Genomic DNA, 12,873 nt, shown 5'->3' with positions numbered 1-12,873 from the left:
CGATCCAGCTGAAATTTGGTACATGGTCTCTAACAACCATGCAAAAATTGGTCCATAATTATATATAGGCCCCATATAAACCGAACCCCAGATTTGACCTCTATAGCCCCTTGGAAAAGCAAAATTCTTCCCATTCGTTTGAAATTTGGTACGGATGTTAGTATATGGTATCCAACAACCATGGTTCCTATCAGCCAATAATTATATATAGCTCCCATATAAACCGATCCCCAGATTTGACCTGCGGTGAATTTTGGAGAAGCAAAATTCATCCGATCTGCTCGAAATTTTGTACCTGGTGATCGTATATGATATTTAACAACCATGCCAAAAGTCCATAATCATATATAGCCCTATATAAGGCTATATATGATTATATATAGCCTTATGATATGATCAGTCCATAATCATATATAGCCCTATATAAGCCGATCCCGAGATTTGGTTTTGGAGCCTCTTGGAGGAGCAAATTTCATCCGAGTGAGTTGAAATTTGGTCCATTGGTCGTTAACAACCATGCCTAACTAGGTCCATATCGGTCTATAGTTATATATATCCCTCAGATAAATCGATTTCCAATCACACAAAAATTGGTCCATATCAAGTTCATAATTATATATAGCCCCCATATAGCATACCACTTATGGACTAACTCACAATTTAGAAAACCATGTTAACAAGTTTTAAGATACCACAACCCAAGTATTTCGATTGTGGATGACAGTCTTTCGTAGAAGTTTCTACGTAATCCATGGTGGAGGGTACATAAGATTCGGCCTGGCCGAACTTACGGCCGTATATACTTGTTTTAAATTGCATTGTGTTGCTTGTCAGTTGAATGTCGTGGGGTAATATATTCCAGAGGCGTACTGCATTTATGTAGAAATGCCAATCTAAAACATGACTTTGATGCCGAATTAGAACAATAATGTTTCCCCTATTAGACCTAGCAAACCGTATCCTATCATATAAATAAAATGGTTCGTGTGAATAAATTATCCGATGGAGAAACAACATAAGCCTAAAATCAAGCAATCCCTCAAGATCCATCCCATATAAAAGCCTGCGGAACTGGGATACGTGGTCAAATCGCCCCAAAACCATAAACGTACCTAATTATGTTATTGAATGCCAAATTTACCTTACGTTTGCATTCCGCATCACAGCTACCAAAAAGCTCACAGCCATACAATATAATTGACATCATATTACTTTTTGCCAAAAGTACCCTTATAGGCAAAGGCGTCAACATCTGTGTAGACCAAAGAATCCTGAGTCTGGCATAAATCTGACCACTAATATACACGGATGAAAATGACTGTTTTTCATATGTTTGGCTATAAACCTTATATGTTTGGAACACAAATTTTTAAACACAATATTTTTGAGTGCAAGCATATAATGTTCATAAACTAGCATAACATGTTTGGGACATATATGTTAATATCTTAGAACATATTATGTTTGGGACATAGAATGTTTGTAAATATAATATGCTTGAATGCAAACATATATTAATTTAGAAATAGCCTATAAACATATATGTGTTTAGTAGCTTGGAGCGCTATTTAACCTGGAGCGATATTGAATTAAGTTGGTGGTTGTTGCTTGTTATTACAAAATTAACATTTTATTTTTTTATTTTTCCTTGGGCAATTGATCAGCTACTTCTTTGATTCTTACAAACTGTGTGGTCCGCTGTTCGAATCCCCGTCCAGCAAAAGGTAAAATTAAAATAAAATCATACAATTGAATAATTTCTTCTACAATGTTTGTATTACAGAAAAAGGTGCTAAGAACTAAAAAATCTCGTGGAAGTGAGAAAGATGTGGGGGAATATACAATTAGGCAGAAACAAAATTTTGAGCATTCAGGTCGAAAACCTATGTTGTTAGCACCTATATTACCTGTTTATTTTCATAATTCATTATGATTGTAAATATATAAATAAATAAATAAAATTTTGAGCACAATATTGTTTGGGAGAATTTTTTTAAGCATATAATATTTTTGGGTGCAAAATGCTTCCAAACATATTATATGTTCACAAAATAACATATTGTTTTTTGGAAGACATTATTGAATTTGGATGCAAAAATACAAAATGTTTGGAACTTAGACTACCCAAATATATATTGTTTAGACCAATATGCTTTCAAACATATTATATATTGGAAGAGATCAAACATATAAATGTTTGGGCAATACGCAAAAATATATATGCTTGAAGCAAAATATGTTTGGGAGTATATGTTACAGAAGCGATTTTTTGTGAGCGTGTAGTTAATGTGATCAGCCCAACTAAATGAGCTGTTCAGCATGATGCCAAGGATCTTAGCTGACGTTACAATATTTATTCGTTGATCATTTATCTTAATTTGGGGATCAATGTTAACCGTTATACTACGCCTGGGTATCATCAGAAATTTTGACTTTCCAGGGTTAAGACACATTCTATGGTGGTGGGTATAAAAGTGATGTACAATATAAAAAGCAATCTTTTGGAAAATAGTTGATAAAAAATCCCCGCTGATGAGATTTGAACTTTTGCACCCTTTTTATACCCACCACCAAAGACGGGGTATAATAAGTTTGTCATTCCGTTTGTAACACATCGAAATATTGCTCTAAGATCCCATAAAGTATATATATTCTGGGTCGTGGTGAAATTCTGAGTCGATCTGAGCATGTCCGTCCGTCTGTTGAAATCACGCTAACTTCCGAACGAAACAAGGTATCGACTTGAAACTTGGCACAAGTAGTTGTTATTGATGTAGGTCGGATGGTATTGCAAATGGACCATATCGGTCCACTTTTACGTATAGCCCCCATATAAACGGACCCCCAAATTTGGCTTGCCGATCCTCTAAGCATAAGCGTAGGAAGGCCTCTGGGGAGGGGGCTTAGACCCCCCCAGAAAAATTTTAGCCCACCCCCAGAATTTGAAAACCTATTTACGATTTGACATTTTTATAAAAATTAAACAAGTATATACTCGTACAACGCACAAAGTTACACTAAAGACTTTCATGCACAATCGAATTACTTGGGTTGTGGTGGAAGTCTGATATTTATGAAATAAAGCTGTGGTTGAACTTATGATTTAGTTGAATAAAAAATAGTAATTGATATTAAAACTATTCTTTCATAAATTAATATCTTAAAAATGCTGCAAAAAAGCGTCGCCAAAAAAGAAGTGAAAATGTTCTTTTTGGGTCTGGAAGTGGTACAAAATTGGCGGAGAAGCGATGAATGTAATATGAACTTGTCATAGAACGAATGTCCACCGTTTCAACAACCGTTGCAATGAATTTGCATCACTTCTTAAGGTGTGATCTGAATTCAGTGTTTTGAATGTGAATTAAAAATTTTGTGATATTTTCCCAAATAAATAATTTTTATACTTTTTTATGATTTTTAAACGTATGGAAGGGACCGTCCACCTTAACATGGGTTTGTCATTGACGGAGTAAACTTACATTTTAGGACGCGTCTTGGACTCACCCCAAAGGACACGTCCTGGGACAATTTAGCAGGAGCAACCCATAGGTTAGGTTAGGTTATGTGGCAGCCCGATGTATCAGGCTCACTTAGACTATTCAGTCCATTGTGATACCACAGTGGTGAACTTCTCTCTTATCACTGAGTGCTGCCCGATTCCATGTTAAACTCAATGACAAGGGACCTCCTTTTTATAGCCGAGTCCGAACGGCGTTCCACATTCTAGTGAAACCACTTAGAGAAGCTTTGAAACCCTCAGAAATGTCACCAGCATTACTGAGGTGGGATAATCCACCGCTGAAAAACTTTTTGGTGTTCGGTCGTAGCAGGAATCGAACCCACGACCTTGTGTATGCAAGGCGGGCATGCTAACCATTGCACCACGGTGGCAACCCATAAACAGGTCCTCAGGAACCAGTCTCGGACAAACTCTTAGAAATCTCTTTCAATTTGGGCTCCTAATCGAACCCGAAATGATTTTTTTTTTTTTTTTAATATGTCGAACAAAAGGTTATTCTGATAATTTTATTTCACTAAATGTGAAAATTGCAACTAACTGCAGCACAGGTCCAGATCTGTGATAGGTCCGTCAGTGGCAATTTGCACCAATTTCCCGTAGGGTACTTTTAGTTGCTTTATTATAAATTGATTCTCGAGTTATTTTGATGTCTATTTTTTATTCAATTTTATGAAATAAAACATTAGTTGAACCTATAAGTTCAGTCTATAAAGTTTTAGCTAGGGGGGCTATAGCCCCCCCTAGGAAAATTGTCTAGCTACGCTAATGCCTCTAAGAGAAACAAATTTCATCCGATCCGGCTGAAAATTGGTATATGGTCTTTAACAACTATGCAAAAATTGGTCAACATCGGTCCATAATTATATATAGCCCCCATATAAACCGATCACCAGATTTGACCTCCGGAGCTTCTTGGAAGACCAAAATTCATCTGATTCAGTTGAAATTTGGTACGTGGTGTTAGTATATGGCCTCAGACACCAATGCAAAAATTGGTCGAAATCGGTCCATAATTATATATAGCCCCCATATAAACCGATCCCCAGATTTGACCTCCGGAGCCCCTTGGAAGAGTAAAATTTATCCGATTCGTTTGAAATTTGGTACCTGAAGTTAGTATATGGTATCCAACAACCATGCAGGAATTGGTTCATATCAGTCCATAATTATATATAGCCCCCATATTTGACCCTTTCGGAGAAGCAAAATTCATCCGATCTGGTTGAAGTTTGGTACGTGGTGGTAGTATATGATATTTAACAACCCTGCCAAAAGTGGAACATATCAGTCCATAATCATATATAGCCCCCATATAAACCGATCCCGAGATTTGGTTTTGGAGCCACTTGGAAGAGCAAATTTCATCCGAGTCAGTTATAATTTGGTACATTATGCTAGTATATGGCCGTTAACAACCATGCCTAACTAGGTCCATATCGGTCTGTAGTTATATATAGCCCTGATAAATCGATCCCCAATCACACAAAAATTGGTCCATATCATAATTGTATATAGCCCACATATAAGCGACACCCATATTTCAATTCTGGCTCTCTACGTACAGTGCAAAAGACCATATCGATTCGTAATTATTTGTAGACTTACCTTTTTTGTCTAATATATACCACGTATGGACTAACTAACAATTTAGAAAACGATGTTAAGAAGTTTTAAGATGCCACAACCCAAGTAATTCGATTGTGGATGACAGTCTTTCGTAGAAGTTTCTACGCAATCCATGGTGGAGGGTACATAAGATTCGGCCTGGCCGAAATTACGGGCGTATATACTTGTTTTCTATTATTTATTTATTTATTTCAGTCTTTGGATTTGCATTACAATCCTTACAGACTAAGCTTATAACATAACTAAAAATATATAATATCTAAGGATATACAAAAATCAAGTAATGTACAAGACAAATCCATACTAATAAAGAACATCTCGGGAAGTAGTTAGAATGTTGTGCATTGGTGTCATAGTACGATCATATCGCAAACATTTTAATTGACGTTTCGAGGCTTATTGTTCAATATGTTCAACAAATTATAAATAAAGGTGTAATAATAAATTGGTGAATTCTTTTTAGTGTTTGTATTTCCTTCATTTAAATGAATTTCTATGGCACAGCTTCTAAAGCAATGTAAAGGATTCGAAAACGAAGTACTTCTGTCCTATGACAAGTCCATATAAAATTCATTGGAATTTATACAAGTTTCGACTCTTTCCGAATCACAAGTTGGAGATACAAATTCTTTTTTTTTTTTGGAAGCTCTTTTTTTAGTGGGTTGTGTTTATTTCTAAATCGACATTTTTTCGTACGTGAATAGATTCATTAATACATCGTAAAATGAGATTGCAAATTCTATAAATGAAAGCTTTATCCTAAATTTAAATTTATTGATCTTAGATATAAAGCTAGATGGATCCCTAAAAATGTCTTTATTTTAAAAAAAGCCTCATCTTTGGCTCGGAAACAATACCAAAATCTTTGGATCCAATTAAACCAATTTCCTGAAGAACTTTTTTTCAGAAGAACCAATCATATGAAATGTGGTTCAACTCATGCTCATTATTTTGGTTTATATAATTTAATCGAAAGTCTTATATTAAGTTAAAAGATAATAAATTCTTTAATTGGTCAATTTTAATCCTTTTAAATGATCTCTTTATAAAATTTTGCAAATATTATGAATTTGTATTACCTTTGACATAAAATTCATAATTTGTGAAAGTAAAGGTAAAACAAAGATTGGCATAGACGAGTACTATATGAATATTGTAAATGTTGAATATCTCTCATTTGGATATTTCTACATTGCAATTCCAATTGCAATTCGAAGTTTCCTATGACGACAATTCCAGTGATTGAGTTGTGACTGCCATTTAAATGTTATTCAAATGCAAATATTTAAGCAACCATTCACATAAAAATTTGTGCAAATTGCAAGAATTTACCCATGACAGTTTGTATGGGGAATGTTATGCTGTATTCAAAATATTTTAGCAGGAACACAAAAAATAAAAACAAGAAAAGTTATCTAACTTCTGTCAGGAGGATATTAAAAATTAAAGTTCTAGTGTTTAAGTCTTTGCAACACGGATGGTTGCTATTTCATATAAAGGATTTGAAGAATGTGCATATCATCAACACTCTGGGATTTTGTTGAGATATCTTTGGCAATTACATTGATATTGATTACATTTCTCCATACACTGAAAAAAATATTGTCGTGAGGTCAAAGATTTCATGTCTTTAAAATACGAATGCAAAATTTACTTAGCACGGAAGACGCAATTCTCTACTATAAAGTTTTGTTTCCTTGTCCAAAAGTCGATAAACTTTTCAATGAAGTCGTATTATCCTTATAATTAAGTGATTTCACTTAAAAACGGGTATCATAACATGAAAGAAAAAAATTTTGGGCTAAGGTCAACTTGACTTTAATAACTCAGAAAAATTCTTTACATCTAATGAAATTGTCTTTAAATTTGTTGCCTTTTTGCATCTTGACTACAATGCAAAAAATCGTTCAAATATAGGACATATTTTTCAACACTTCATTTTAAAGACGTTTATTACTTGAAACATATCATAATTTCTACAGGAAGTCAAGTCTTGATTTGGAAAATAAAGTTGTCGTTAACTCGTTTTTAAAGGACTTTGATAGCATATGAAGAAAAAAAAAGCTGAAAAAGCGAAAAATTAAAATTTGCTTCCTAGAAGCAAGTACACAAAACCCAAATTTAAAGAGAATTGTGTCTTAAAAGTATCCTTACTTTATTCTCCGCTTATTTGGCTCGGAATCAATACCAACATTTTTAAAGTAAAGACAAAATCTTTGGAACCGGGCATGCTTTTTTTCAGTGTACGACATCGTAGCGCTTCCTTGGAATATTCTATGCAACTTTGTTAAATACAAATAAACTTGTTTTTGCCATTCACGGAGCACAACCATTAATAAAAGATGAATCTGTTCCTTATATATTTCTTACACTGAAAAAAAAATGTGAAAGATAAATTTAGGGCTACGTAATTTGCACAATATTAAAGTCATATTTCTTTAAAACAAAGACATTTCAATTAAAAGACACCTCGTTATCTTTGCTTTAATTTTTTTCGCTAAATTTGGGAACGGAATCTTTTCAATTATTCCATTAAAGTCGTGTGTCATTGAAGTATGGCAAGTTTTTCTTAAAGTGAAGAAACAATATTTTTTATTTAAAAAAAGTAAGAAAAGTAGAAAGTCGGGCGGCGCCGACTATATCATACCCTAAACCACCCTTACTTAATTAGTAATCATAAAAATTTGTGGGGTAACATTGATATAGGTTTGGGAGATAAACCGCAGTTGCATATTTAAGAAAATTAAGGGGTACGTGTTTATGGGTGCTTTGTCTCAATCTGACTATAGCTCATAGACAATGTTGCCTGGGAAAATGTTCGGTTTACCCTACAAGGACAAAAAAAGTTCCCTACTTTCCCATGCAATTTTCCCTACAATATTTTTCGTTAAATTTAAAAAAAAAATTACAAAACAAAAATGGTTCTAAGTACTTTATTATCTTAAAACATGAATATGCAACGTATATAACTTAGAATATAAATTTGTATTACCTCCACGGTTGCCACAATTGGTAGAATTCTACTCAAAATAGTAATTTTTTGTTAAATTTCTATAAAAATACAATTTTGGAAAAAGTTTCTATAAACAAATTTTTGTGAGAAATTTTTCTATAGAAATAAAATTTTAAGAAAAAATTCCATAGAAATAAAATTTTGAGAACATTTTTTATAAAAATAATATTTTGAAAAAAATTTCTATAAAAATACAATTTTGACCAAATTTTCTATAGAAATAAAATGTTGACAAATTTTTCTACAAGAATAAAGTTTTGACTGAAATTGCTATAGAATATTTGTTTGGTAGATTTGTGGTAATCTTCAAATTTTGTTAGATTTTTTTTGGCACGAGTGGTAACTGTTGTTACCACACATTGTTAAAGATCAATATGTGGTAACAACAGCTTGATCTTTAACAATGTGTGGTAACAACAGTTACCACTCGTGCCAAAAAAATCTAACAAAATTTGAAGATTACCACAAATCTACCAAACAAATATTCTATAGCAATTTTAGTCAAAACTTTATTCCTGTGGAAAATTTTGTCAACATTTTATTTCTATAGAAAATTTTGTAAAAATTGTATTTTTATAGAATTTTTTTTCAAAATATTTAATTTCCTCCTCTAGATCCACCAAAATGTAATAATTATAAAAATGTGTTGAGTGAAAATGTCCTTACATTGTGGCTCTACGTCCCTACAAGACACTAAATATTAGAAAAATCCTACATATAGGGAATTTCCCCTACTTCTAGCAACACTTGCTGTAGTTGATATTGCACCTACGGAGTTAGTATGTCACTAATATTGAGCCCATTATTAAAAAAAGAGAAAATCGCTCAATTAGTGTGGGGGATAAATCCAAATTTGTAAAAATCGAGCAATAATCTTATGTAAGGGCTACAAGTACGTATAAATACAATCGACTGGTACATCAAAATTTGAAATTTGAGTAACATTGGTTACTAAATAAGAGTAGTATGGCCAAATTTGGGAAAATCGAGCGATGCATATATATGGAAGCTATATGTAAATCTGAACCAATTTGCTTAATATTTTTCGGGTTTGATTAATACCAGAAAAGGTTACCTTGTGCAAAATTCGAGTAAGATCAGTTAATAAATGAGGCCTGTATGGTCAAACATAAGGTTATTAGGGTCGAATTTTTCAAAATCGGGCGATACATATATGGGAGCTATATCTACATCTGAACCGATTCCGATGAAATTTTGCATATATAGTTAGTACTATAGAGGACTGGTTCTAGCCAATTTTGAGTAAAATCGGTTAATAAGTAAGGGTTCTATGGCCAAATTTGGGAAATTCGGGCTATACATATATATATATGGGAGCTAAATCTGAACCGATTTCGATGAAATTTTGCACATATAGTTAGTACTATAGAGGACTGGATCTAGTCAACTTTTAGTACGATCGGTTGATAAATAAGGGTTTTATGGCAGAATTTAGAAAAATCGGGCGGTACATATATATGGGAGCTATAGCTAAATCTGAACCGATTTCGATGATTTTTTGCACATATAGTTAGTGCTATAGAAGATTATATTTAGCCAACTTTGAGTAAGATCGTTTGATAAATTAGGGGTTTGTGGCAAAATTTGGGAAAATCGGGCGATACATATATATGAGAGCTATATCTAAATCTGAACCGATTTGGATGAAATTTTGCAGACTTGAATGGCGGTGAAAAAGATTACCTTTTGCCAAATTTGGTGACAATCCGTTTGAAAAAAAGCGCAACGTAACCCCATTTGTCGAAATCGGGCCATACATATATATGGGAGCTATATCTAAATGTGATCCAAATTCAATAGCCCGTCCTTGTGTCCAAGAAAGTCCCTGTACCGAATTTCATCAAAATCGGTTAATAATTGCGACCGGAATCCTGTGAACAACAAATACATGAACAGACGGGCGGACGGACGGACGGACACCAAGCGCTAGATCGACTCAGGAGGTGATTCTGAGTCGATCGGTATATATTTTATTGGGTCTAAAATCAATATTTCTGGTAGGCACATTTTTTGGCAGATCAAATTTATTATACCCTGACCACTATGTGGTTTAGGGTATAAAAAAACAGCATGTGTTTTTGCCTTGAGAGCAGCAATTTAAGTATGTGTGGACATGTGTTTTGTTTAAAGGATGATACGGTCAAAATTTGGTCAAGGGAAAACGCGTGTAAATCGGTGAAATCGTTTATTTAAAAAATCAAATTAAATTTCTTTTTCAAGTTCAATTAGTATAAAATTCAGGAAAAATATTCAGTTAGGCTTTCGCTTTTCCAAATCCGAATTGCCGGGCCTCACGCTTAACACCTGCCATCAGATTTTGTACAGCCACCTTGTCCACCTTCTTCGCCGCAGAAAGCCAGTTTGCCTTGAACTGCTGCTCGCCCTTAGCAGTTTTTTTGGTCTTCTTTAGGTTCCGCTTGACAATAGCCCAGTATTTCTCAATTGGGCGGAGCTCTGGCGTGTTGGGAGGGTTCTTGTCCTTGGGAACCATCTGCACGTTGTTGGCGGCGTACCACTCCATGGCCTTTTTACCGTAATGGCAAGATGCCAAATCCGGCCAAAACAGTACGGAACAACCGAGTTTCTTCAGGAAAAGCAGCAGACGTTTATTCAAACACTCTTTCACGTAAATTTCTTGGTTGACTGTCCCGGAAGCTATGAAAATGCTGCTTTTCAAGCCACAGGTACACATGGCTTGCCAAACCAGATATTTCTTTGCGAACTTTGACAGTTTTATGTGCTTGAAAATATCTGCTACCTTTCCCCTTCCTTTTGCCGTATAAAACTCCTGTCCCGGAAGCTGCTTGTAGTCGGCTTTGACGTAGGTTTCGTCGTCCATTACCACGCAGTCAAACTTCGTCAGCATCGTCGTGTACAGCCTCCGGGATCGCGCTTTGGCCGTCGTATTTTGTTTATCATCGCGATTTGGAGTCACTACCTTTTTGTAAGTCGATAGTCCGGCTCGTTTTTTGCCTCGATGCATGGTTGTAGACGACGGCATTTTGACAACTGAAGAGTGAATTCCAAAATCAAAATATGAGCAACATTCTACACACACACACACCTTCAAAATGAGGGGTTTTCAGGTTTTTTAAATGCAAAATTGAAAGAAATACGTCAAGTTTATATTCACCAAATTTTGACCGTATCACCCTTTATCATTTTGGCATTATGGGCACAATTTTTTTTGTTGGTTCGTCGAAAGAAATCGGAACGTACGACGAGTAAGTCAAAATATTTAGCAAGAAAGGAAATTACAAAAAAAGAAAACAGTGGAATATATATAAAAATTACAAAGGGATCTTCAGAAAAAATAAGTTTAGTTCCTCTTTATTAATAAGTAGTCCAAGATGAGTTGACGTACACTTTCAAAAATAAAAGCGGGCATTAAGTTCGAGTTTTGCCGCTAAAATTATTTTTCAAAATTTTTTGTCAATCAAATTGTCATATTGGTAGATCGGGATACGGTTATAGATGGTTTCCTAAATAATGTCTTTATTCAAAAGAAGTTGTATTTTTGGTTCGGAATCAATACCAAAGTCCTTAAGGGTAAGTCAAAATTTTTGGATTCCAGTAAATATCTAGTTCTGTGTTGCCTCTGTCTTTCTTTGAAATCTATGCAAAGTTATTTGCTATCAGTCGTTTAATTTTCTTTAACCCAAATGTAGATGAAGTGTGGAAATATACAATATGTGTTTATCTCATGTGTGACACACGCAATATTTGCCGAATACAATTTCGCAACAAGATTTGCAAGTGAAAACTTTTGTCATTTGTCACGTTTCTTAACTGTCATAAAGTCAAGATTGACTTCTGCCATCTTTGAATCGTCACAGACATAAATCACCAGCACCAACACCTTCACCAACAATATTGCGTAAAGTGGCAAAGTAAAGTTTTCGTGTTCGTATACTTAACCTCCTTGCACTCTCTTGGAAAACTTCACATCAACCATATATATGTTGTTTGAGTTGTGTCTGTCTGTCTGTCTGCGTGTCTTTTTGAAGTGACATTACAATACATGTGATGTCTCCTCTAGGCATTATCAGTTGCCTGCCGAGTTGTATACCAAACTCAAAGTTTACAGTACACATTTTCTCCATTCAACATTGTGTCACATTTATACAGAAAACTTAATTGTGTTTTCCAAACACGCGTCTATATGACAAGCCCCTTTATACCTTTAAGCTTTTATGCATGTCAGATTTGGTGTGATTTAATATCGCCTATATCGCCCTGAATGAAGAAGGATTTGCTAAAATATTGCTCTAAATATGGTATTGCGTTTTGAAGGTAAAAATGATAACAAATTCGATTTTTGTTAGGCGCAGTTGAAGTGCCTTTTAACAAATTACAGGATGGCTGATGTTTCAGTGCAACAAAGTAAATCGTTATTTTTGTTTAAGTTTAGTATTCAAAGCAAAAAATATCCGAAATAACTTCAAGTTTTAGAATCGGTTAAGATTTATTTTCATTGGTTTCCTATGACACGAATTATGACCTGCTATCACAAGCTGCACGAAAGGGCTTATGAGGTTGCAGTTGTAACAATGTGTTATGCTATCACCCATTTCATGCTGCGCTGTTAGGTTAGGTATAATGGCAGCCCGATATTTCAGGCTCACTTAGACTATTCAGTCCATTCCCAGCCACCGTGGTGCAATGGTTAGCATGCCCGCCTTGCATACACAAG

The sequence above is a fragment of the Haematobia irritans genome, chromosome 1, assembly GCF_050003625.1.
Source record: "Haematobia irritans isolate KBUSLIRL chromosome 1, ASM5000362v1, whole genome shotgun sequence".
Lineage (NCBI taxonomy): Eukaryota > Metazoa > Arthropoda > Insecta > Diptera > Muscidae > Haematobia > Haematobia irritans.
Note: the sequence above shows the minus strand (reverse complement) of the source record.